Here is a 24,570-nt window from a genome sequence, read left to right as displayed (position 1 = left end):
TGGAGACGTGTCGTCTTCAGCGATGAGAGTCGCTTCTGCCTTGGTGCCAATGATGGTCGTATGCGTGTTTGGCGCCGTGCAGGTGAGCGCCACAATCGGGACTGCATACGACCGAGGCACACAGGGCCAACACCCGGCATCATGGTGTGGGGAGCGATCTCCTACACTGGCCGTACACCACTGGTGATCGTCGAGGGGACACTGGATAGTGCACGGTACATACAAACCGCCATTGAACCCATCGTTCTACCATTCCTAGACCGGCAAGGGAACTTGCTGTTCCAACAGGACAATGCACGTCCGCATGTATCCTGTGCCACCCAACGTGCTCTAGAAGGTGTAAGTCAACTACCCTGGCCAGCAAGATCTCCGGATCTGTCCCCCATTGAGCATGTTTGGGACTGGATGAAGTGTCGTCTCACGCGGTCTGCACGTCCAGCACGAACGCTGGTCCAACTGAGGCGCTAGGTGGAAATGGCATGGCAAGCCGTTCCACAGGACTACATCCAGCATCTCTACGATCGTCTCCATGGGAGAATAGCAGCCTGCATTGCTGCGAAAGGTGGGTATACACTGTACTAGTGCCGACATTGTGCATGCTCTGTTGCCTGTGTCTATGTGCCTGTGGTTCTGTCAGTGTGATCATGTGATGTATCTGACCCCAGGAATGTGTCAATAAAGTTTCCCCTTCCTGGGACAATGAATTCACGGTGTTCTTATTTCAATTTCCAGGAGTGTATGTCGAAAAATGAAGTTCTTGTAAGTTTCCTATTTGATTACAATAAAATTTTATAACTACTTTGCGGATGATAATTGACTTACCCTCTTGTAAGCCGATTATGAAAATCAGGGTCGCCTTGCTAGTTTCCTTAAAAACAATGTACAGTTGACAAGATCCTAAGATATTGTAGGCAAATCTGCGTTTCTCTTCTTTTAGGCTTAACCAAAATATTACCCGTTGACTAATGAGACTCTCTTCTTGCGCGTCTCATCGTCTCTCTCTTTCCTACGTTTGTGAAATCTTTAGACTGAAACAGGATATTTATTTCAGGTAAGTTGATACCTCTAGAACCCATGGCAAGAAGGAAGAGAGGGACGCATAGCAAGCGATTACAGTGCGTCATCTGATAATGAAGATCGTACAATGAAACGCATTGTGATTAATGGAAACATCAGCAGGACTTACTGATTACAGAGTTACATTTTCTATATGAAACACTCATTTTTCCCCCTTTGCTTCAATTGCTCATGACTAAAACAAAATACCGGCCGGTGTGGCCGTGCGGTTCTAGGCGCTTCAGTCTGGAACCGCGTGACCGCTACGGTCGCAGGTTCGAATCCTGCCTCGGGCATGGATGTGTGTGATGTCATTAGGTTATTTACGTTTAAGTAGTTCTAAGTTCTAGGGGACTGATGACCACAGATGTTAAGTCTCATAGTGCTCAGAGCCATTTGAACCATTTGACTAAAACAAAATACCTTTACCATTATGCCGACACACGTACTGAGAAATTTAAGCGAACAAACTTCTACAAAAATGTTCTATTTCAGTTTTTTCTTTATTCTGAAGATCAAGAAAAAGAATCAGCGGACTGAGATTGGGCATTTTTGTATAATTAATGGTGCCGCACACTCCCTAATAATGAACATGTCTACTATTCAGGAAGATGGAATCCAGATTTTGATTTTTCGTCGTTTCCTTAAATCGTTCAAGGCAAATGCCGGGATGGTCCCCTGGAAAGGACACATCCGATTTCCTCCCATCCTTCCCTGATCAGACTTGTATTCCTAACCTAATGGTCCTGACACCAGCGGTTCTTTAAACTCTAGCCTCCATTCCTTTTCCTTAATACGTCACATTTCCCCTACCGAGCGAGGTGGTTAGCACATGGGATTCGTATTCGGGAGGGTGACGGTTCAAATCGGCGTCCGGCCATCCTGATTTAGGTTCTCCGTGATTTCGCTAAATCACTTCAGGCAAATGCCGGGAAAATTCGTTTGAAAGGTCACGGCCGACTTCCTTCCCTAATCCGCTGTTTGATCCCCTCCTCCAGCTCAACCAACTATTTTCCCTTCTGGTCAACTATGGAGACTAGATCAAGATTAAAATCCCCTAATCATTTAATTATCTTCTGTTACTCTGTCACAAAGATTCCACCGCGTAAGAAGAAGGTGGCACTTTCTGGAAAACTAAACAACCCTTTTCGTTAGCTCATAACTGATTCATTACGTCGTAAGGAAAACGACTCGTAGTCATTCATTTCACAGTAACCCACTCCTAGAATCATTTTATGTTACTAGAAGAGACAAACAGTCACATATGATTTTGTCCATCATAAATGTTTTTTGAAAGCATGCGACTATAAAAACGATGAGTATGTTTATAAATAACTTTTCTGCTACCAGTCACGATTTTCTTTTATTCATATTTTACAAGACGTGTTTCGGAATACGATTCCTATTTTAAAGTGTGTTTTCAATTTGTACTATGCTATTTTTACGTAACGTTGTCGATGTGTGAGGTTCTGCTCTGTTTCCTTGACTTTGCTGTAATATATAATAAACGTGCAATTTTTAGTTACTTATCGATTTTTATATGTAATTAGTGGCGAAGTATGGAAGAACTTGTATTTACAGTTTTCTTATGGTTCATTTCTGTAGAATCTCACACATATTAAACATCACACGCAACTTTCAGCGCACAGTGTCCGTCGAGAATAACTTACATAAACAAACAGCTACAAAGATGTTTTTACAAGCTGAGAGAGATTATGGTACAGGTCTTCCGCTGAGTTTTTTATGCTTTAGTACGGAAGGTATTTACCCTAACAATATACATTATTATTTGCTGATATCTATTTCGCAGTGGTTCTTATTTCTATTTTTATTTCAGTATATTGTTGAAACATACTCTGTGGAAGACTTGTACAATTATCTCTATCAGCTTCTAAAAACATCTTTGTAACTGTTTGTTTATGTAAGTTATTCTCGACGTATATTGTGCACTGAATGCTGTGTGTGATGTTTAACATTTGTGAGACTCTGCACAAATGGGACATAAGAAGACTGTTAGTACAAGTTATTCCAAATATCGTCACTGTTGTTGTTGTGGTCTTCAGTCCTCAGACTGTTTTGATGCAGCTCTCCATGCTACTCTATCCTGTGCAAGCTTCTTCATCTCCCAGTACCTACTGCAACCTACATCCTTCTGAATCTGCTTAGTGTATTGATCTCTTGGTCTCCCTCTACGATTTTTACCCTCCACGCTGCCCTCCAATGCTAAATTTGCGATCCCTTGATGCCTCAAAAAATGTCCTACCAACCGATCCCTTCTTCTAGTCAAGTTGTGCCACAAACTTCTCTTCTCCCCAATCCTATTCAATACCTCCTCATTAGTTACGTGATCTACCCACCTTATCTTCAGCATTCTTCTGTAGCACCACATTTCGAAAGCTTCTATTCTCTTCTTGTCCAAACTATTTATCGTCCATGTTTCACTTCCATACATGGCTACACTCCATACAAATACTTTCCGAAACGACTTCCTGACACTTAAATCTATACTCGATGTTAACAAATTTCTCTTCTTCAGAAACGATTTCCTTGCCATTGCCAGTCTACATTTTATATCCTCTCTACTTCGACCATCATCAGTTATTTTACTCCCTAAATAGCAAAACTCCTTTACTACATTAAGTGTCTCATTTCCTAATCTAATCCCCTCAGCATCACCTGATTTAATTTGACTACATTCCATTATCCTCGTTTTGCTTTTGTTGATGTTCATCTTATTTCCTCCTTTCAAGACACTGTCCATTCCGTTCAATTGCTCTTCCAAGTCCTTTGTTGTCTCTGACAGAATTACAATGTCATCGGCGAACCTCAAAGTTTTTATTTCTTCTCCATGAATTTTGATACCTACTCCGAATTTTTCTTTTGTTTCCTTTACTGCTTGCTCAATATACAGATTAAATAACATCGGGGAGAGGCTACAGCCCCGTCTCACTCCCTTCCCAACCACTGCTTCCCTTTCATGTCCCTCAACTCTTATAACTGCCATCTGGTTTCTGTACAAATTGTAAATAGCCTTTCGCTCCTTGTATTTTACCCCTGCACCTTCAGAATTTGAAAGAGAGTATTCCAGTTAACGTTGTCAAAAGCTTTCTCTAAGTCTACAAATGCTAGAAACGTAGGTTTGCCTTTTCTTAATCTTTCTTCTAAGATAAGTCATAAGGTTAGTATTGCCTCACGTGTTCCAACATTTCTACGGAATCCAAACTGATCTTCCCCGAGGTCGGCTTCTACCAGTTTTTCCATTCGTCTGTAAAGAATTCGCGTTAGTATTTTGCAGCTGTGACTTATTAAACTGACAGTTCGGTAATTTTCACATCTGTCAACACCTGCTTTCTTTGGGATTGGAATTATTATATTCTTCTTGAAGTCTGTGGGTATTTCGCCTGTCTCATACATCTTGCTCACCAGATGGTAGAGTTTTGTCATGACTGGCTCTCCCAAGGCCATCAGTAGTTCTAATGGAATGTTGTCTACTCCCGGGGCCTTGTTTCGACTCAGGTCTTTCAGTGCTCTGTCAAACTCTTCACGCAGTATCTTATCTCCCATTTCATCTTCATCTACATCCTCTTCCATTTCCATAATATTGTCCTCAAGTACATCGCCCTTGTATAAACCCTCTATATACTCCTTCCACCTTTCTGCCTTCCCTTCTTTGCTTAGAACTGGGTTGCCATCTGAGCTCTTGATATTCATACAAGTGGTTCTCTTCTCTCCAAAGGTCTCTTTAATTTTCCTGTAGGCAGTATCTATCTTACCCCTAGTGAGACAAGCCTCTACATCCTTACATTTGTCCTCTAGCCATCCCTGCTTAGCCATTTTGCACTTCCTGTCGATCTCATTTTTGAGACGTTTGTATTCCTTTTTGCCTGCTTCATTTACTGCATTTTTATATTTTCTCCTTTCATCAATTAAATTCAATATTTCTTGTGTTACCCAAGGATTTCTATTAGCCCTCGTCTTTTTACCTACTTGATCCTCTGCTGCCTTCACTACTTCATCCCTCAGAGCTACCCATTCTTCTTCTACTGTATTTCTTTCCCCCATTCCTGTCAATTGTTCCCTTATGCTCTCCCTGAAACTCTCTACAACCTCTGATTCTTTCAGTTTATCCAGGTCCCATCTCCTTAAATTCCCACCTTTTTGCAGTTTCTTCAGTTTCAATCTGCAGTTCATAACCAATAGATTGTGGTCAGAATCCACATCTGCCCCTGGAAATGTCTTACAATTTAAAACCTGGTTCCTAAATCTCTGTCTTACCATTATATAATCTATCTGATACCTTTTAGTATCACCAGGATTCTTCCAGGTATACAACCTTCTTTTATGATTCTTGAACCAAGTGTTAGCTATGATTAAGTTATGCTCTGTGCAAAATTCTACAAGGCGGCTTCCTCTTTCATTTCTTCCCCTCAATCCATATTCACCTACTATGTTTCCTTCTCTCCCTTTTCCTACTGACGAATTCCAGTCACCCATGACTGTTAAATTTTCGTCTCCCTTCACTACCGGAATAATTTCTTTTATCTCGTCATACATTTCATCAATTTCTTCATCATCTGCAGAGCTAGTTGGCATATAAACTTGTACTACTGTAGTAGGCATGGGCTTTGTGTATATCTTGGCCACAATAATGCGTTCACTATGCTGTTTGTAGTAGCTAACCCGCACTCCTATTTTTTTATTCATTATTAAACCTAGTCCTGCATTACCGCTATTTGATTTTGTATTTATAACCCTGTAGTCACCTGACCAAAAGTCTTGTTCCTCCTGCCACCGAACTTCACTAATTCCCACTATATCTAACTTTAACCTATCCATTTCCCTTTTCAAATTTTCTAACCTACCTGCCCGATTAAGGGATCTGACATTCCTCGCTCCGATCCGTAGAATGCCAGTTTTCTTTCTCCTGATAACGACGTCCTCTTGAGTAGTCCCCGCCCGGAGATCCGAATGGGGGACTATTTTACCTCCGGAATATTTTACCCAAGAGGACTCCATCATCATTTAATCAGACAGTAAAGCTGCATGTCCTCGGGAAAAATTACGGCTGTAGTTTCCCCTAGCTTTCAGCCGTTCGCAGTACCAGCACAGCAAGGCCGTTTTGGTTAATGTTACAAGGCCAGATCAGTCAATCATCCAGACTGTTGCCCCTGCAACTACTGAAAAGGCTGCTGCCCTTCTTCAGGAACCACATGTTTGTCTGGCCTCTCAACAGATACCCCTCCGTTGTGGTTGCACCTACGGTACGGCCATCTGTATCGCTGAGGCACGCAAGCCTCCCCACCAACGGCAAGGTCCATGGTTCATGGGGGAAGAATATCGTCACTAACTACATACAAAAATCTATAACTAACTACAAACTGCATATTTTATATATTGCAGTAAAGTCAATACAGAAACTCGCCCATCGAAAACAGTAGTAAAAATGGTGTATTACAATGAGAAAAAACACCTGAAGATAGAAATCATTTCCCGAAGTGCGTCGTGTAAAATTTGAATAAAACGAAATCGTGATTGACAGCAGAAAAATTAATTTATAAACAGACAACAATTACAGCGATTGAGAATTTGGTGGCCAGTAACAAACTGGAGTCTTTTGTTTAAACCGTAGGTTATTCCCAGAAGCTTATAAAAGATTTACTTATCTTCCCTTCTTGTTACCACACCCTGTCATCTGATGCAATAATCAGCATGAAAATTATTTTAGGCTAGAATTTCATGTTAAATGCAGTTTTAGAGAGTTTGAAGAATAGTACATTAACTTTGATTAATTTAGTTGGTTTCCGTAATAGCGTTTCCAGGTAAGTGTCGCCTATTGACAACGGAAATAAATCGCGTCTCTAGGCAACTGTCATTCTTCCTGCGTATTATAGATGCCTCGATATTTAGAATTTCAGCTACAAGCGCTGTTGAAACTTGTTGCTTCCAGAGAATTACGACAAACTGAGATGTAGGCGGTAACTAAATACAGACTTGAAATTGTACTTTGAACGGCGTATAGAACTTGAGGTAGGGACGTAATTATAACCGCAACATTTAGCTGGTAAACTGAGATCCTGAATACACTACTGGCCATTAAAATTGCTACACCAACAAGAAATGCAGATGATAAACGGGTATTCATTGTACAAATATATTACACCAGAACTGACATGTGGTTACATTTTCACGCAATTTAGGTGCATAGATCCTTAGAAATCAGTACCCAAAACAACCACCTCTGCCCGTAATAACGGCCTTGATACGCCTGGGCATTGAGTCAAACGGAGCTTGGATGGCGTGTACAGGTACAGCTGCCCATGCAGCTTCAACACGATACCACAGTTCATCAAGAGTAGTGACTGGCGTATTGTGGTGAGCCAGTTGCTCGGCCACCATTGACCAGACGTTTGCAATTGGTGAGAGATCTGGAGAATGTTCTGGCCAGGGCAGCAGTCGAACATTTTCTGTATCCAGAAAGGCCCGTACAGGACCTGCAACATGCGGTCGTGCATTATCCTGTTGAAATGTAGGGTTTCGCAGGGATCGAATGAAGGGTAGAGCCACGGGTCGTAACATATCTAAAATGTAACGTCCACTGTTCAAAGTGCCGTCAATGCGAACAAGAGGTGACCGAGACGTGTAACCAATGGCACCCCATACCATCACGACGGGTGATACGCCAGTACGGCGATGACGAATACACGCTTCCAATGTGCGTTTACCGCGATGTCACTAAACACGGATGAGACCATCATGATGCTGTAAACAGAACCTGGATTCATCCGAAAAAAATGACGTTTTGCCATTCGTGCACCCAGGTTCGTCGTTGAGTACCCCATCTCAGGCGCTCCTGTCTGTGATGTAGCGCCAAGGGTAACCGCAGCCATGGTCTCCGAGCTGATAGTCCATGCTGCTGCAAACGTCGTCGAACTGTTCATGCAGATCTATTGACTCAGGGATCGAGACGTGGCTGCAAGATCCGTTACAGCCATGCGGATAAGATGCCTGTCACCTCGACTGCTAGTGATACGAGGCCGTTGGGATCCAGCACGGCGTTCCGTATTACCCTCCTGGACCCACCGATTCCACATTCTCAATGTCGGAAACGTGATGGTACGCATTTCTCCTCCTTTCACGAGGCATCATAACTACGTTTCACCAGGCAACGCCGGTCATCTGCTGTTTGTGTATGAGAAATCCGTTGGAAACTTTCCTCATGTCAGCACGTTGTACGTGTCGCCACCGGCGCCAACCTTGTGTGAATGCTCTGAAAAGCTAATCATTTGCATATCACAGCATCTTCTTCCTGTCGGTTAAATTTCGCGTCTGTAGCACGTCATCTTCGTGGTGTAGTAATTTTAATGGCCTGTAGCGTATACAAACAGGCAGAATACGGCGCTGCGGTCGGCAACGCCTACAGAAGACAACTCGTATCTGGCACAGTTGTTAGATCGGTTATTGCTGTTACAGTGGCAGGTTATCAAGATTTAAGTGAGTTTTAACGTGGTGTTATAGTTGGCGCACTAGCATCTCTGTAGGACCGTTTCACGAGTGTACCGTGAAATCAGGAATTCCAGCAGGACAATGCGACAACCCACACGTCCAGAACTGCTACGGAGTGGCTCCAGGAACACTCTTCTGAGTTTAAACACTTCCGCTGGCTACCAGACTGCCCAGACAGGAACATTATTGAGCATATCTGGGACGCCTTTGCAACGTGCTGTTCAGAAGAGTTCTCCACCCCCCTAAGGTATTTATGGACAACCCTGCAGGATTCATGGTGTCAATTCCCTCTACTTCAGACGTTAGTCGAGACCATGCCACGTCGTGTCACGGCTCTTCTGCGTGTTCGCGGGGGCAATACATGATATTAGACAGGTGTACCAGTTTCCTTGGCTTTTGACTGTAGTATTAAACGTGTGAGGGCCCTGTTAGGTTTTGCACACTGGTGTACTAAAAAATGCAGAAGGCAGGAAGAGGGATCGAAAACGTCAAGACAGGCGTGGCGGGCTTGCAGCCTCCAGACAATACGTGTGCGTCTTGTGCGCGTGCGGCTGGTGCTTCGTGGCGGACACCGGAAGATTTCCGGCTCGCAGTCAGAATTCCCGCAAAGCCTTTCCGGCCGGAAATAGCGGAAGTGTTCGGAGACGGCGGCCAGCTGCGCGCTGCGGACGGAAGAGGGGGATGTTCTTCTTATAACTGGCGAGACGGACGGCAGCTGGGTGACTTGAAGGGCAGCGCGGGAGCTGCCGCCGGCGTGGGAAGTTCCGCGGCGCGACCTTCACGCACAGTGAATGGAGCGGCGGGAAACCCATAGTGACGTAACCGCGGCCTGCCCTGGCTCTGCGCTGCGCGCATCGGCCGACCCGGGTCGCTGACAGCCGCGGGCGGCCAAACAGACGGGAAACGGCGGTGGTCTCTGCTGCCGGGACCCCGTATCAGCTGACCGCTGTCCGCTGGCGGATGTTTATAGCGGCGAGCGGTCGGCCGCGCACAGTGGAAACCTCCCGCCTGCAAGGCGCGCGCCGGTAACCATTAACAACCCGTAAACACTCCCTCCTTGTTATGCCCAAAGCCGCACTACACTGGCAGGCAACGTCTCCCGTGAAATATCTCCGCAACACACTACCGGTGCCTTTTTCTCGTATTTACGAACTGCACTACGAACTCCTGTCACTGTCTCTAAAAGTGAGCAATGCTCCCCATTTTCGAACGTGTTAGATTTCTCGGGAATCATTATGCCTCATGACCGCGATGTAATCCAGGACAGAAAGAACGTCAGCATAGGCCGTAACCTCATCCATATTTTTTAATTTTTTTACATTGTAGGTCTACATTTCAACTGACAGTTCAGATATCACCAGTGCTATAAACACAAATGATACAGCAATCAGACATATAAACAACGCACTGATCAACCGTCATGTCACACTTGCACCCAGTTACAAGTCTATAATTAAAATACCGTTATAAGCAATTATGTGGACTGAACGTAATTATAGCGACGCACTCTCCAATCAGTTTGAGGCATGTACAAGCATCAATCCAACTGAAGCCTCTGTTTACAAATCCATATAGCTAATATAGGTTGACTCTTACGTAGAAGATAACAGAAACCAGCGACTTTTTAAAATGCAATTTATTTTTCGAACCGACAGGTTCATCTTCAGACGGCTAGTTCCAGTTAAGTTAAGCTTTCGCTTTTTGTTTTCCAAAGCTAATGTAAAATGTACCTTAACGTGTACTAGTTTCGAAACCGGAAAAGACGCTATTCAAATAAACAAATAGCATTATAATTAGTGGCTGGTTGCTGTTATGTGTAAGAGTCGACCTATACTTTTACACAGCCACGGGCTCAGAATGTCAGTTTTCTACAAAAAAAGCATATTGCTAACCTCAGTCTACGTAATACTAGACACCCAATGCCCTCTGCTTTTATTTCTCGTAAGTGTAAGATGAACATCAACAAAAGCAAAACGAGGATAATGGAATGTAGTCGAATTAAGTCGGGTAATGCTGAGGGAATTAGATTAGGAAATGAGACACTTAAAGTAGTAAAGGAGTTTTGCTATTTGGGGAGCAAAATAACTGATGATGGTCGAAGTAGAGAGGATATAAAATGTAGACTGGCAATGGCAAGGAAAGCGTTTTTGAAGAAGAGGAATTTGTTAACATCGAGTTTAGATTTAAGAGTCAGGAAGTCGTTTCTGAAAGTATTGTATGGAGTGTAGCAATGTACGGTTGTGAAACATGGACGGTAAATAGTTTGGAGAAGAAGCAAATAGAAGCTCTCGAAATGTGGTGCTACAGATGAATGCTGAAGATTAGATGGGTAGATCACGTAACTAATGAAGAGGTACTGAACAGAATTGGGGAAAAGAGGAATTTGGGGCACAACTTGACTAGAAGAAGGGATCGGTTGGTAGGACAAGTTCTGAGGCATCAAGGAATCATTATTATTAATTTAATATTATTAATTTAATATTGGAGGGAAGCGTGGAGGGTAAAAATCGTAGATGGTGACCAAGAGATGAATACACTAAGCAGATTCAGAAAGATGTAGGTTGCAGTAGGTACTGGGAGATGAAGAAGCTTGCACAGGATAGAGTAGCATAGAGAGCTGCATCAAACCAGTCTCAGGACTGAAGACCACAACAACAACATGCAAAAGACTGGGTCAATAAAATTTTTATACGTGCATAAAAATACCCATGAACTCAAATAGCCGTCTGAAGATGAACCTGTCGGTTCGAAAAATAAATTGCTATTTCAATTCACTGTATTACGATTCAGTGTAGGACTTGTCATAATGAGTTTTGGAATTTATATGCCTCCAGCATTTGAGATGGGGTGTTAGAGAAGAATGTTGAAAATTGGGTGGACCCATGAGGTTAGGAGTGAGGAGTTTCTCCGGAGAATCGGATGGGAAAGGAATATGTGAAAAACACTAATAAGGAGAATGGACAGGATGGTACGATGTCTATTAAGACATCACGAAACAACTGCCACATTACTAGAGGGAGCTGTAGAGGGCAAAACTGTAGAGGAAGACAGAGATTGGATTACATCCAGCAATTAATTGAGGACGTAGGTTGCAAGTGCTACTCTGAGATGAAGAGGTTGGTACAAGAGAGGAATTCGTGGAGGGCCTCATCAAACCAGTCCGAAAACCCACGGAAAAAAAGCGTCCAGACGAAATTGTATTTCATCGTAATTACTATCTGAATTTCCTCTAGCTTTGTGAAAAAGCATTTTTTAGTTTAACCTATCCTTTTACATAAGGGTGATAAAGAGAGGGCATTGGCTATCTAGTAAGATGTGAAACAAGGTTAGCTGTATCGGTTTGTAGGCATAGGCTTCAGTTGGACTAATGCTACTACATATCTGAAAGACTGGAATGTGTGTTGTTTTAATTACGTTCAGGCTACGTGATTACTGACAACAATATTTTAATTATAGAATTGCAACTCTGTGCAACTGTAACATGGCGTTTATCAATGTGTTGTTCGTATGTCTGATTCTTGTATCATTTGTAGCTGCACTTTAAGTTGAAATCTAGATATGCAATGCAGTTGAAAATACAGATAACATTACAACCGATGGTGACCGCTCTTCCGTCCTTGACAGTTCTTGAACCTAACTACCATTCCACAACAGATCACTTTTCTACTCTGCATCCGTACTTGCCAAACAACTGAAGTGCTTGGCACAGGGTACTTCCCATTGCAGAAGTTGTTAGGATTTTCTCCGTTCTGTTCACGTATGGGATGCGGTAACAACGACTATTTAAAGGTATCTGAGCGTGTCGTAATCTTGACCTCGCGATCTCTTCAGAAGCTATACTTAGGGGGTCGTTTTACAACATTTTTTTCTTCAGCAGTTCTTTACTGAAGGTGATGAGAGTTACACACACGAAAGAATGGTGTTTTATCTGCACACTCTATTTTTCCACGTAATCTCCTTCCCGTTGTAAGGCCTTCTTCCGGCGCGAAACAAGGGCCTGTATACCCAGTCGATACCAATCCTTGTCACACTGGACTCGCATTCGGGAGGACGACGGTTCAATCCCGTCTCCGGCCATCCTGATTTAGGTTTTCCGTGATTTCCCTAAATCGTTTCAGGCAAATGCCGGGATGGTTCCTGTTGTGTCTAGACATGACAGCTTAGACACAATGAGAGGAAGCCGAAAGGCACGCGCTTAAACTCACGCAGGCTGGCGTGAGGTCTGAAACAGGATACGTAATGAATGCTATAAAGAAAAGTACGTAGCCTCTGGAATACTTAACTTTAATCCACATTTGTAGAACATCGCTGTTGATGATACATTAATAGAATCTCAATATAAATTGACTACGGCGCCTTGCTAGGTCGTAGCGATTGTAGCTGAAGGCTATGCTAACTATCGTCTCGGCAAATGAGAGCGTATTTGTCAGTGAACCGTTCCTTGCAAAGTCGGCTTTACAACTGGGGCGAGTGCCAGTACGTCTCTCTAGACCAGGGCTTAACAACTGGCCGGTTTTGAGCGCGAGTACTCGCGTCTGCTCACGCACGTGCTCGCGAGCAGATGCAATGTCGCGGAGTAGGGAGGGAGGGGAGGGAGGGGAAATGCGCGCGCACGTTTGAATGTGATTCGCGTTCTTAGCAGATTTAAGTAGCCATCTGAATGCTTTTAACATTTTACTACAAGGTAAAGATCTGCTAATTACTCATTTCATAGATCGAATACGAGATTTTAAAATAAAATTGACACTTTGGGTGAGTCAGCTGGAAACAGGAAACCTAGCTCATTTTCCTAAATTATCATCCATGCAAGATGTTCACAAAGACTGTGAACGTTATTCACATAGTTTAGTTGATCAACGCTTTCAAGATCTGACAGCACTAGACAGTGATTTTGATCTGTTCTCTCCATATTCAGCGAATATTTAAGAGATTCGTCCTGAGCTGCAGCAAGAAATTATTGACCTGCAGTGTGACAGAGAATACAGAGACAAATATCAGAACGAGAAAAACATTTTGGAGTTCTACAGACACTTCCCTCAGGATAGATTTCCTCGTATGTTTGTGAACAACTGTTCTCTGCAATGAAATGCAACAAGACGCGCCTGAGAAACGCGTTGTCTGATCGAAATTTAAACTGCACGCTGCGCCTAAAATGCACAAGAACAATTACTCCGAACATAGACGCAATTGTAAAGGGCAAAAAGTACAAGTTAACCGAGAATCCCACACTTCAGTGACACCTCTTATTGTGAAACAGTTCACAAATTAATACGAATGTAGAGGCATACACTAAGCTAATAAAATTATGTGGCATGTGTACATTCTCCTTTATTTGTTTCATTTGTCGCAGTAATAATTCGTGAGTGATATCCCTGCAGGTGGCCGCGGATTTACATTGACTGGCGGCAGCTGTTGTGTGCCCCACGTGACTCTCCCCACTCTCCGCTCTGGTCCGGTAGTGGGGGTAGCGTGCTCGCGCTGCTCCGTGCTCGCGCCTTGCTGCTCACAGCTTGCTCCGCGAGCACGTATGTTGTGAAGCCCTGCTATAGACCTGCCGTGTGGTGGCGCTCGGTCTGCTATCACTGACAGTGGCGACACGCGGGTCCGGCGTATACTAATGGACCGCGGCCGATTTAAAGGCTACCACCTAGCAAGTGTGGTGTCTGGCGGTGACACCACAGTTCCTTTGAAAGGGCACGGCCGATTTCCTTCCCAATACTTCCCTAACCCGAGCTTGCGCTCCGTCTCTAATAACCTCGTTGTCGACGGGACGTTAAACACTAACCACCACCACCACCACCACCAATCCTTGTCCTAGTGGCGGAGCCAGTGCTTCACTGTGTGAACTTCCTCTGTCGATTGACAGATTCAGCGCCAATTGCCGAGTCGCAGTGCGTCTCTCCTCGTGAATGACAACATCAGCTCGCTGCAACATGTCAGGTGTGACAGCCGTGGATGGTCTCCCCGACCGCTGCAAATCGTGGAGCTCCGCGGAACCGCCTTCTGATGACCTCACCCCCCGAGCCCAGCGGCTAACTGTACTTTTGCCGATAGCAGATGCTCCATAGACTTTGCACTATCGTTTGTTCGTTTGTGAATATTCCCTACAGTTTCTTTCTCCGCAGTGAGAAATTCAATGACAGCACGTACCTTGTAACGTACATCACCTGCAGACGCCATTTTGAAACTGTCCCGCAACTACACTGTCTGTCGAAAGTGGCGGAAACTTGGCGCGCTCGGTCGGGAGATTTGAAATAATACATAGGTAACTTTCGCATTCGTAGCATTGCTTTCGGCTGAGAAAAAAAAAAAAAAATGCGGTACATTACTTTCTGGGTAAACCTCGTATATTCCTATACCCATGATTCAAAGTTGGTTCTTGAACCTTTGCAAGTAGGTTTTCTCGGGATAGTTTGCAATTAATCTGCTAGGTCAGTTTCTTGAGCATTTCCATGATACTCCACCACGGTCAGACAAATCTATGACCATTCGTGCTGTCCTTATCTGCGTGCGTTCAGGATCCCTTGAAGTCCTATTTGGCACAGTTCCCACACAATTCAGGAATATTTCACGGTGGGTTGTACGAGTGGTTTGTAAGCAATCTTCTTCGAAGACTGATTCGATTTTCCTACTGTTCTATGACGAACTGAAGTTGCCACTTACATTACCTACAATAGTGCCTGTCTGCAATTCAAATCTTAAATGGCTGCCAGTTCTTCGTCGCACCACTTACACTTTAATTTTCTACCGCTCCACTCGCGAACTGAGTACTTAAAAAAACGAACACTTAAATTTTTCCGTGCGAGCTCTGATTTCTCCTTTTTTATTACTATGATCATTTCTCTATAACTAGGTGGGCGCCAAGAAAATGCATTCGCATGCGAAGGAAAAAGTCGGTAGACGAAATTTCGTTAAAAGAAATCACCGCAACAAAAAATCATTGGCAACTCAACTCGCGTGTCATATCCATCACTCTCTCTCACCCCTGCATCACGATAATATAAAACTAGCCGCCCTTCTTCGAACTATTTCGGTCCTCCGTCAGTACTGACTGGTAAGGACCCCATACTGCGCAGCAACACTCCAGAAGACGAAGGATGGTCGTAGTGGTAGGCACTGCCTTTAGTGGATTTGTTGCAAGTTCTGTTATGGCAGTAAATCGTAGTCGTTCTTCCGCTTCCCACAATATTTGATCCAATTTAACTTATTCGTAATTCTAATCCCTAAGTATCTAGCTGAACCGACAGCCTTTAGATCTTTCTTCGCTTCTTCGGTATATAGGTAGAACAGCAGAGGCCAAAGGCCACACTCTGGCTTATAGTCTTTGTCATCCGAGCACTTTGTTCGTCTTCCCCTACTCGCAAATATTAAATGATAAAAAACTGCACGAGGTGCGGATCAAACCAGAGATCCCTCACGTAGCCAGCCAGCTATTGTAACCGCTACGCCAGGACGATTGACACATCGTTTGCAGAAACATCAAAATGTGTAGTATACACTGTAAGTAAATATAAGGTAACTATATATATGACGGTAGTATCTGTTCCCGAAAGAACAGTTACCGTCAATGACCATGCAGCTTTGCTAGAAATGAAATGATAATTAAATAGACACCCTAGCTGCAAACAGGCGTTGATGTACTTCATTGGGGACATGCTGAAAATGTGTGCCCCGACCGGGACTCGAACCCGGGATCTCCTGCTTACATGGCAGACGCTCTATCCATCTGAGCCACCGCGGGCACAGAGGATAGTGCGTCTGCAGGGACTTAACCCTTGAGTATGATGGGCAAACATCTATTAGGCGAACTACGAATGTAGTGTTGTGGACATGTTGAGAATGTGGATCTCACGGGGAGCGTGCAAGGGTTAAGTCCCTGCAGACGCACTATCCTCTGTGCCCGCGGTGGCTCAGATGGATAGAGCGTCTGCCATGTAAGCAGGAGATCCCGGGTTCGAGTCCCGGTCGGGGCACACATTTTCAACATGTCCCCAATGAAGTACATCAACGCCTGTTTGCAGCTAGGGTGTCTATTTAATTATCATTTCATAAATATAAGGTGTTCCTCGTATCTGCAATTACGTGGTATCTTGGATACGAGGATATTTAATACCAGTTGTATCTCTATTACTTTCATTTAATGCTGTACGGTATATTAGCAGACCTTTAAGGGATCAAGTACTACTGACATGCAGAAAATTTCTTTGATTTTCGTCTCAGATATTCAAATGGTTCAAATGGCTCTGAGCACTATGGGACTTAACATCTGAGGTCATCAGTCCCCTAGAACTTAGAACTACTTAAACCTAACTAACCTGAGGACATCACACACATCCATGCCCGAGGCAGGATTCGAACCTGCGACCGTAGCAGTAGCACGGTTCCGGACTGCAGCGCCTAGAACCGCTCGGCCACCGCGGCCGGCTCTCAGATATGAAGAAGAGCTTTGGTGTAATGATTGTAGGCTCACGGCTGAATAGCGCGTCGCGAGACAGACAATACCATATCGCGTCTTCAAAACTAGTACATTTTCGTAGCACAGAGGATACAAAAAAGCCTTTTCGTCTGCAGTAGATCAAACCAAACCTTTCAAATATACACTCCTGGAAACTGAAATAAGAACACCGTGAATTCATTGTCCCAGGAAGGGGAAACTTTATTGACACATTCCTGGGGTCAGATACATCACATGATCACACTGACAGAACCACAGGCACATAGACACAGGCAACAGAGCCCGCATCTCGTGGTCGTGCGGTAGCGTTCTCGCTTCCCATTCCCGGGTTCCCGGGTTCGATTCCCGGCGGGGTCAGGGATTTTCTCTGCCTCGTGATGGCTGGGTGTTGTGTGCTATCCTTAGGTTAGTTAGGTTTAAGTAGTACTAAGTTCTAGGGGACTGATGACCATAGATGTTAAGTCCCATAGTGCTCAGAGCCATTTGAACAGGCAACAGAGCATGCACAATGTCGGCACTAGTACAATGTATATCCACCTTTCGCAGCAATGCAGGCTGCCATTCTCCCATGGAGACGATCGTAGAGATGCTGGATGTAGTCCTGTGGAACGGCTTGCCATGCCATTTCCACCTGGCGCCTCAGTTGGACCAGCGTTCGTGCTGGACGTGCAGACCGCGTGAGACGACGCTTCATCCAGTCCCAAACATGCTCAATGGGGGACAGATCCGGAGATCTTGCTGGCCAGGGTAGTTGACTTACACCTTCTAGAGCGCGTTGGGTGGCACGGGATACATGCGGACGTGCATTGTCCTGTTGGAACAGCAAGTTCCCTTGCCGGTCTAGGAATGGTAGAACGATGGGTTCGATGACGGTTTGGATGTACCGTGCACTATTCAGTATCCCCTCGACGATCACGAGTGGTGTACGGCCAGTGTAGGAGATCGCTCCCCACACCATGATCCCGGGTGTTGGCCCTGTGTGCCTCGGTCGTATGCAGTCCTGATTGTGGCGCTCACCTGCACGGCGCCAAACACGCATACGACCATCATTGGCACCAAGGCAGAAGCGACTCTCATCGCTGAAGACGACACGTCTCCATTCGTCCCTCCATTCACGCCTGTCGCGACACCACTGGAGGCGGGCTGCACGATGTTGGGGCGTGAGCGGAAGACGGCCTAACGGTGTGCGGGACCGTAGCCCAGCTTCATGGAGACGGTTGCGAATGGTCCTCGCCGATACCCCAGGAGCAACAGTGTCCCTAATTTGCTGGGAAGTGGCGGTGCGGTCCCCTACGGCACTGCGTAGGATCCTACGGTCTTGGCGTGCATCCGTGCGTCGCTGCGGTCCGGTCCCAGGTCGACGGGCACGTGCACCTTCCGCCGACCACTGGCGACAACATCGATGTACTGTGGAGACCTCACGCCCCACGTGTTGAGCAATTCGGCGGTACGTCCACCCGGCCTCCCGCATGCCCACTATACGCCCTCGCTCAAAGTCCGTCAACTGCACATACGGTTCACGTCCACGCTGTCGCGGCGTGCTACCAGTGTTAAAGACTGCGATGGAGCTCCGTATGCCACGGCAAACTGGCTGACACTGACGGCGGCGGTGCACAAATGCTGCGCAGCTAGCGCCATTCGACGGCCAACACCGCGGTTCCTGGTGTGTCCGCTGTGCCGTGCGTGTGATCATTGCTTGTACAGCCCTCTCGCAGTGTCCGGAGCAAGTATGGTGGGTCTGACACACCGGTGTCAATGTGTTCTTTTTTCCATTTCCAGGAGTGTCTGTTCTCACAGCTAGTCACTTTCACGTTCTGTATCTCCCACCATTAAAAAAATAACCTACGATGAAAACGTAATTGTTTATGTAGAGCTGAGTAAAGCGCACGAAACTAACTCGGAATATCCGTACTTTATTCGGCAATATTGCGGCACGTTTTAATCTTTATGAAAACCGAATCGAGCCTTTCTTTTCTTTCCTCCGTAGGCAGATTAGCCGAGAAATGGAAGAAAAATACCATTGTTCACACCCGCTATCTTGAATTATCTTTTTTTTTCTTTTTTTTTTCTTTCCCGAGAAAGTAGCGCGCTCGCGTGCTGTGATATGAAACAGGGCAATATACAGTCCGGTGTAGTCGTGGAGAGCGAAAACAGTACTTCAGATAGCGGGATATAGCACTACAACAAGGAAAGCTGAAAAGAAAGAAATTTCTGCTAAAAATCGTATTTCTTTCACGATACGCCTTTACTTCCCACGTGAAACAGCAACATTGAAACACTTTTCTAAAAAAATAGTATCAGTTAAACTCTACAGCACAGGACATTTAGGGCAAAGATCTCAACGTGTATTACACGACTCTCACTATGATGTTATTAGTATCTTCTTCTTAGATTTCACGCCAACTTTTTGAGAAGTGCACACGATTCTCACGGAAACTGAGTATCTGCGCTTAGCAAGCATAAGTAGCATTCTCTGTTACCGGCAGCCACATCGTAATAAATCCGACGAGGTTAGCTCAGGTTTTATTGGTAGCCAATCCAGACCAAGTGAAAATTCAGCCTAGATATCTTCGGTGTCCTAATTATATACAGTACATGGAGTGTGGCGCAGTGGTTAGCACACTGGACTCCCGTTGAGGAAGACGACGGTTCAAACCCCGGTCCGGCCGGTTCAATCCCGCGTCTGGCCATCCTGATTTAGGTTTTCCTTGTTTTCTCTAAATCGCTCCAGGCAAATGCCGGGATGGTTCCTTTGAAAGGGCACGGCCGACTTCCTTCCCCATCGTTCCCTAATCCAATGAGACCGATGACCTCGCTGTGGGGTCTCCTGTCCCGAAACAACCCAACCCAACCCCGTCCGGCCACCCTGATTTACTTTTTCCGTGATTTCCCTAAGCGGCTTCAGGGAAATGCTGGGATGGTACCGTTAAAAGGGCAGGGCAGATTTCCTTCCCCATCCTTCCTTAAGCTGCTACAGGGTGTTTCAAAAATGACCGGTATATTTGAAACGGCAATAAAAACTAAACGAGCAGCGATAGAAATACACTGTTTGTTGCAATATGCTTGGGACAACAGTACATTTTCAGGCGGACAAACTTTCGAAATTACAGTAGTTACAATTTTCAACAACAGATGGCGCTGCAAGTGATGTGAAAGATAATAGACGACAACGCAGTCTATGGGTGCGCCACGTCGTCTTTCTGCTGTAAGCGTGTGCTGTTCACAACGTGCAAGTGTGCTGTGGACAACATGGTTTATTCCTTAGAACAGAGGATTTTTCTGGTGTTGGAATTCCACCGCCTAGAACACAGTGTTGTTGCAACAAGACGAAGTTTTCAACGGAGGTTTAATGTAATCAAAGGACCGAAAAGCGATACAATAAAGGATCTGTTTGAAAAAATTTCAACGGACTGGGAACGTGACGGACGAACGTGCTGGAAAGGTAGGGCGACCGCGTACGGCAACCACAGAGGGCAACGCGCAGCTAGTGCAGCAGGTGATCCAACAGCGGCCTCGGGTTTCCGTTCGCCGTGTTGCAGCTGCGGTCCAAATGACGCCAACGTCCACGTATCGTCTCATGCGCCAGAGTTTACACCTCTATCCATACAAAATTCAAACGCGGCAACCCCTCAGCGCCGCTGCCATTGCTGCACGAGAGACATTCGCTAACGATATAGTGCACGGGATTGATGACGGCGATATGCATGTGGGCAGCATTTGGTTTACTGACGAAGCTTATTTTTACCTGGACGGCTTCGTCAATAAACAGAACTGGCGCATATGGGGAACCGAAAAGCCCCATGTTGCAGTCCCATCGTCCCTGCATCCTCAAAAAGTACTGGTCTTGGCCGCCATTTCTTCCAAAGGAATCATTGGCCCATTTTTCAGATCCGAAACGATTACTGCATCACGCTATCTGGACATTCTTCGTGAATTTGTGGCGGTACAAACTGCCTTAGACGACACTGCGAACACCTCGTGGTTTATGCAAGATGGTGCCCGGCCACATCGCACGGCCGACGTCTTTAATTTCCTGAATGAATATTTCGATGATCGTGTGATTGCTTTGGGCTATCCGAAACATACAGGAGGCGGCGTGGATTGGCCTCCCTATTCGCCAGACATGAACCCCTGTGACTTCTTTCTGTGAGGACACTTGAAAGACCAGGTGTACCGCCAGAATCCAGAAACAATTGAACAGCTTAAGCAGTACATCTCATCTGCATGTGAAGCCATTCCGCCAGACACGTTGTCAAAGGTTTCGGGTAATTTCATTCAGAGACTACGCCATATTATTGCTACGCATGGTGGATATGTGGAAAATATCGTACTATAGAGTTTCCCAGACCGCAGCGCCATCTGTTGTTGAAAATCGTAACTACTGTAATTTCGAAAGTTTGTCCGCCCGAAAATGTACTGTTGTCCCAAGCATATTGCAACAAACGGTGTATTTCTATCGCTGCTCGTTTAGTTTTTATTGCCGTTTCAAATATACCGGTCATTTTTGAAACACCCTGTAGATTCGTTACCGATAGGTTCGAACAACACGTAAGTGTTATGGAGATGCTTCTAGTACTGACACGGGAATTCTTGGGGGGAAGGTCACGCTCTTTTCGACAAACACTATTGAGAAAACTTAGAGTTGTGGAATTTGAAGCTGACTGCCGAACGATTCTACTGCCGCTAACATACATTGCGGGTAAGGACCACGAAGGTAACAAACGAGAAATTAGGGCCCATACGGAGGCATACAGATATTCGTTTTCCCCTAGTAGTTTCATGAATTGGATAAACAATTTATATTGTAGGAATTATTATGTTTATTGTAATCATATGAGAAAGAATGGTTACAAACCGAGTAATCATATTTAGAGCTAATACAAGTAGATCAACAGAATGGTTACAAAATAATCCACCTGCAGAACATAGTTACTCAGAATTACCATTAATTTCTAGGTTCTAATATGGCAGATTAGTTCAGCTGTGGTACAACGTACCCTCCTCCATACTCCATAGGTATCTTGCGGAGAATCTATGTAGATGTAGATGTGTCTGACAGTAGCGACGTTGAATAAGTGCTCATAGGTTTTAAGGTATGCACTTTACAGTCAATGTTCACTGGATTTTTTTTCTCGGTTTGGCCGGTACTACCACCTATCAAAGTATGGAAAGCAAAGACCTTTCTGTAGAAGAGATTCGTCTTACAGTAGCGAAGATGTACAAGTGCTCATAGCCATTAAAGCATGCATTTTAGAATCCATATCTGCTACACATTTCTGCTTAGAGTGATCGATCGTGTCACATTCCAGAATATTGACACCCTGTATGGCAGTGAATGTATCCGAAAAATTATATTATTGTACGACATACGGTTCAGGAGATATGTTATCGAACATTGAGATATGTGAGAAACTATCTTTGGCTTAAAACGGAGCCGAAATTACGCAGACTATATTCATCCAGTCCGCAGCTCGTGGTCGTGAAGTAGCGTTCTCGCTTCCCGCACCCGGGTTCGATTCCCGGCGGGGTCAGTGATTTTCTCTGCCTCGTGATGACTCGGTGTTGTGTGATGTCCTTAGGTTAGTTAGGTTTAATTAGTTCTAAGTTCTAGGGGACTGATGACCATAGATGTTAAGTCCCATAGTGCTCAGAGCCATTTGAACCATTATATTCATCCAGCGTTCGATACTGGGAGTTGTGCGCGAGTTCCAAAAAACGTTAAATATAATTTCAAACCAAAGTAATCTGAAGTTCGAAGCTCTTTTATATATGGAAGCTCGATACTTTAGAGAATCAGGAGCTTACTGGTTTTACATGGATATCACTTAACGCAATGGAAACAAACGCCCAGATTTACTAGAGACGTGTTCCTAATTCCGCTGAAACGTGCCCGACCTCTGACAAAAGAAGCGGGACTAATGATGCACCGCTTGAAAATACACTATGCGATCAAAAGTATCCGGACACCTGGCTGAAAATGACTTACAAGTTCGTGGCGCCCTCCATCGGTAAGGCTGGAATTCAGTACGGTGTTGGCCCACCCTTACTCTTGATGACAGCATCCACTCTCACAGCCCATTCTTCACGGAGTGCTGCACTGAGGAGAGGTATCGGTGTTGGTAGGTGAGGCCTGGAACGAAGACGGCGTTGCAAAATAACCCAGATGTGTTCTATGGGATTCAGGTCAGGACTCTGTGCAGGCCAGTCTATTACAGGGATGTTACTGTCGTGTAACCACTTCGGCACAGGCCGTGCTTTATGAACAGGTGCTTGATGGTGTTGAAAGGTGCAATCGCCATACCCGAATTGCTCTTCAACAGTGGGAAGCAAGACGGTGCTTAAAACATCAGTGTAGGCCTGTGCTGTGTTAGTGCCACGCAAAACAACAAGGGGTGCAAGCCCCCTCCATGAAAAACACGACCACACCATTACACCGCCGCCTCCGAATTTTACTGTTGGCACTACACACGCTTGCGGATGACGTTCACCGGGCATTCGCCATACCCACACCCTGCCGTCGGATCACCATATTGTGTACCGTGATTCTTCACACCATAAAATGTTTTTACACTGTTAAATCTTCCAATGTTTACGCTCCTTACACCAAGCGAGGCGTCGTTTGGCATTTACTGGTGTGATGTGTGGATTATGGACAGCCAGGACCATGAAATCCAAGTTTTCTCAGCTCCCGCCTAACTGTCATAGTACTTGCACTGGATCCTGAAACGGTTGGGGATTCCTGTGTGATGGTCAGGATAGATGTCTGCCGATTACACATTACGACCCTCTTCAGGTGTCGGCCGTCTCTGCCACTCAAAAGACGAGGTCGCCCTGTACGCTTTTGTGCTGTACGTATCCCTTCACGTTTACACTTCAATATCACATCGGAAACAGTGGAACTAGCGATGTTTAGGTGTGTGGAAATCTCGCGTACAGACAAAAAAAAATGGCTCTGAGCACTATGGGACTTAACGTCTGAGGTCATCAGTCCCCTAGAACTTAGAACTACTTAAACCTAACTAACCTAAGGACATCACACACATCCATGCCCGAGGCAGGATTCGAACCTGCGAACGTAGCAGTCGCGCGGTTCCGGACTGCGCGCCTAGAACCGCTAGACCAGCGTACAGACATATGGCACCCAATCACGTGACCACGTTCGAAATCCATGAGTTACGCGGAGCGCCCCATTCTGCTCTCTCACGATGTGTAATGACTACTGAGGTCGCTGATATGGAGTACCTGGAAGTAGGTAGCAGAACAATGCACCTAAAATGAAAAACGTTTGTTTTTGTGGGTGTCCGGATACTTTTGATCACATAGTGTTTGTTTACGTACTCGGGACTCGTCTTCAATACAGGACCTATTTCGCCTCTTCTACTGGTATAATCACTTCTGGCGGCTTCGCGAGGTCTCCGTCGCTTCTGCCTTTCGGCGGAATCCGACAACTAGTGTACTGTAACCTGCTGTCTGTTGCCACAGAGCTGATGGATTTTCGCGAAACTTGTCCCAGTTTATGGTCGCACACTAATACGTCCTGACAAATATGAGGAGTT

At 45.2% G+C, this 24,570-nt stretch overlaps 1 protein-coding gene and 2 non-coding genes across 3 annotated transcripts in view; 2 read left to right on the top strand and 1 right to left on the bottom strand.

Annotated features, from left to right (window-relative positions):
- The window catches only part of LOC126234766 (uncharacterized), a 113,540-nt gene that overhangs the window by 48,097 nt on the left and 40,873 nt on the right, over positions 1-24,570 (top strand). The window lies entirely within an intron of this gene.
- Positions 16,227-16,301, bottom strand: Trnat-ugu (transfer RNA threonine (anticodon UGU)). Its single transcript has one exon. It is a non-coding gene; the product is annotated as a tRNA-Thr (tRNA).
- On the top strand, positions 16,458-16,532 carry Trnat-ugu (transfer RNA threonine (anticodon UGU)). The gene has a single exon. It is a non-coding gene; the product is annotated as a tRNA-Thr (tRNA).

The sequence above is a fragment of the Schistocerca nitens genome, chromosome 1, assembly GCF_023898315.1.
Source record: "Schistocerca nitens isolate TAMUIC-IGC-003100 chromosome 1, iqSchNite1.1, whole genome shotgun sequence".
NCBI classification, from domain to species: Eukaryota; Metazoa; Arthropoda; class Insecta; order Orthoptera; family Acrididae; genus Schistocerca; species Schistocerca nitens.
This window is presented reverse-complemented; position numbering and strand designations above follow the sequence as displayed.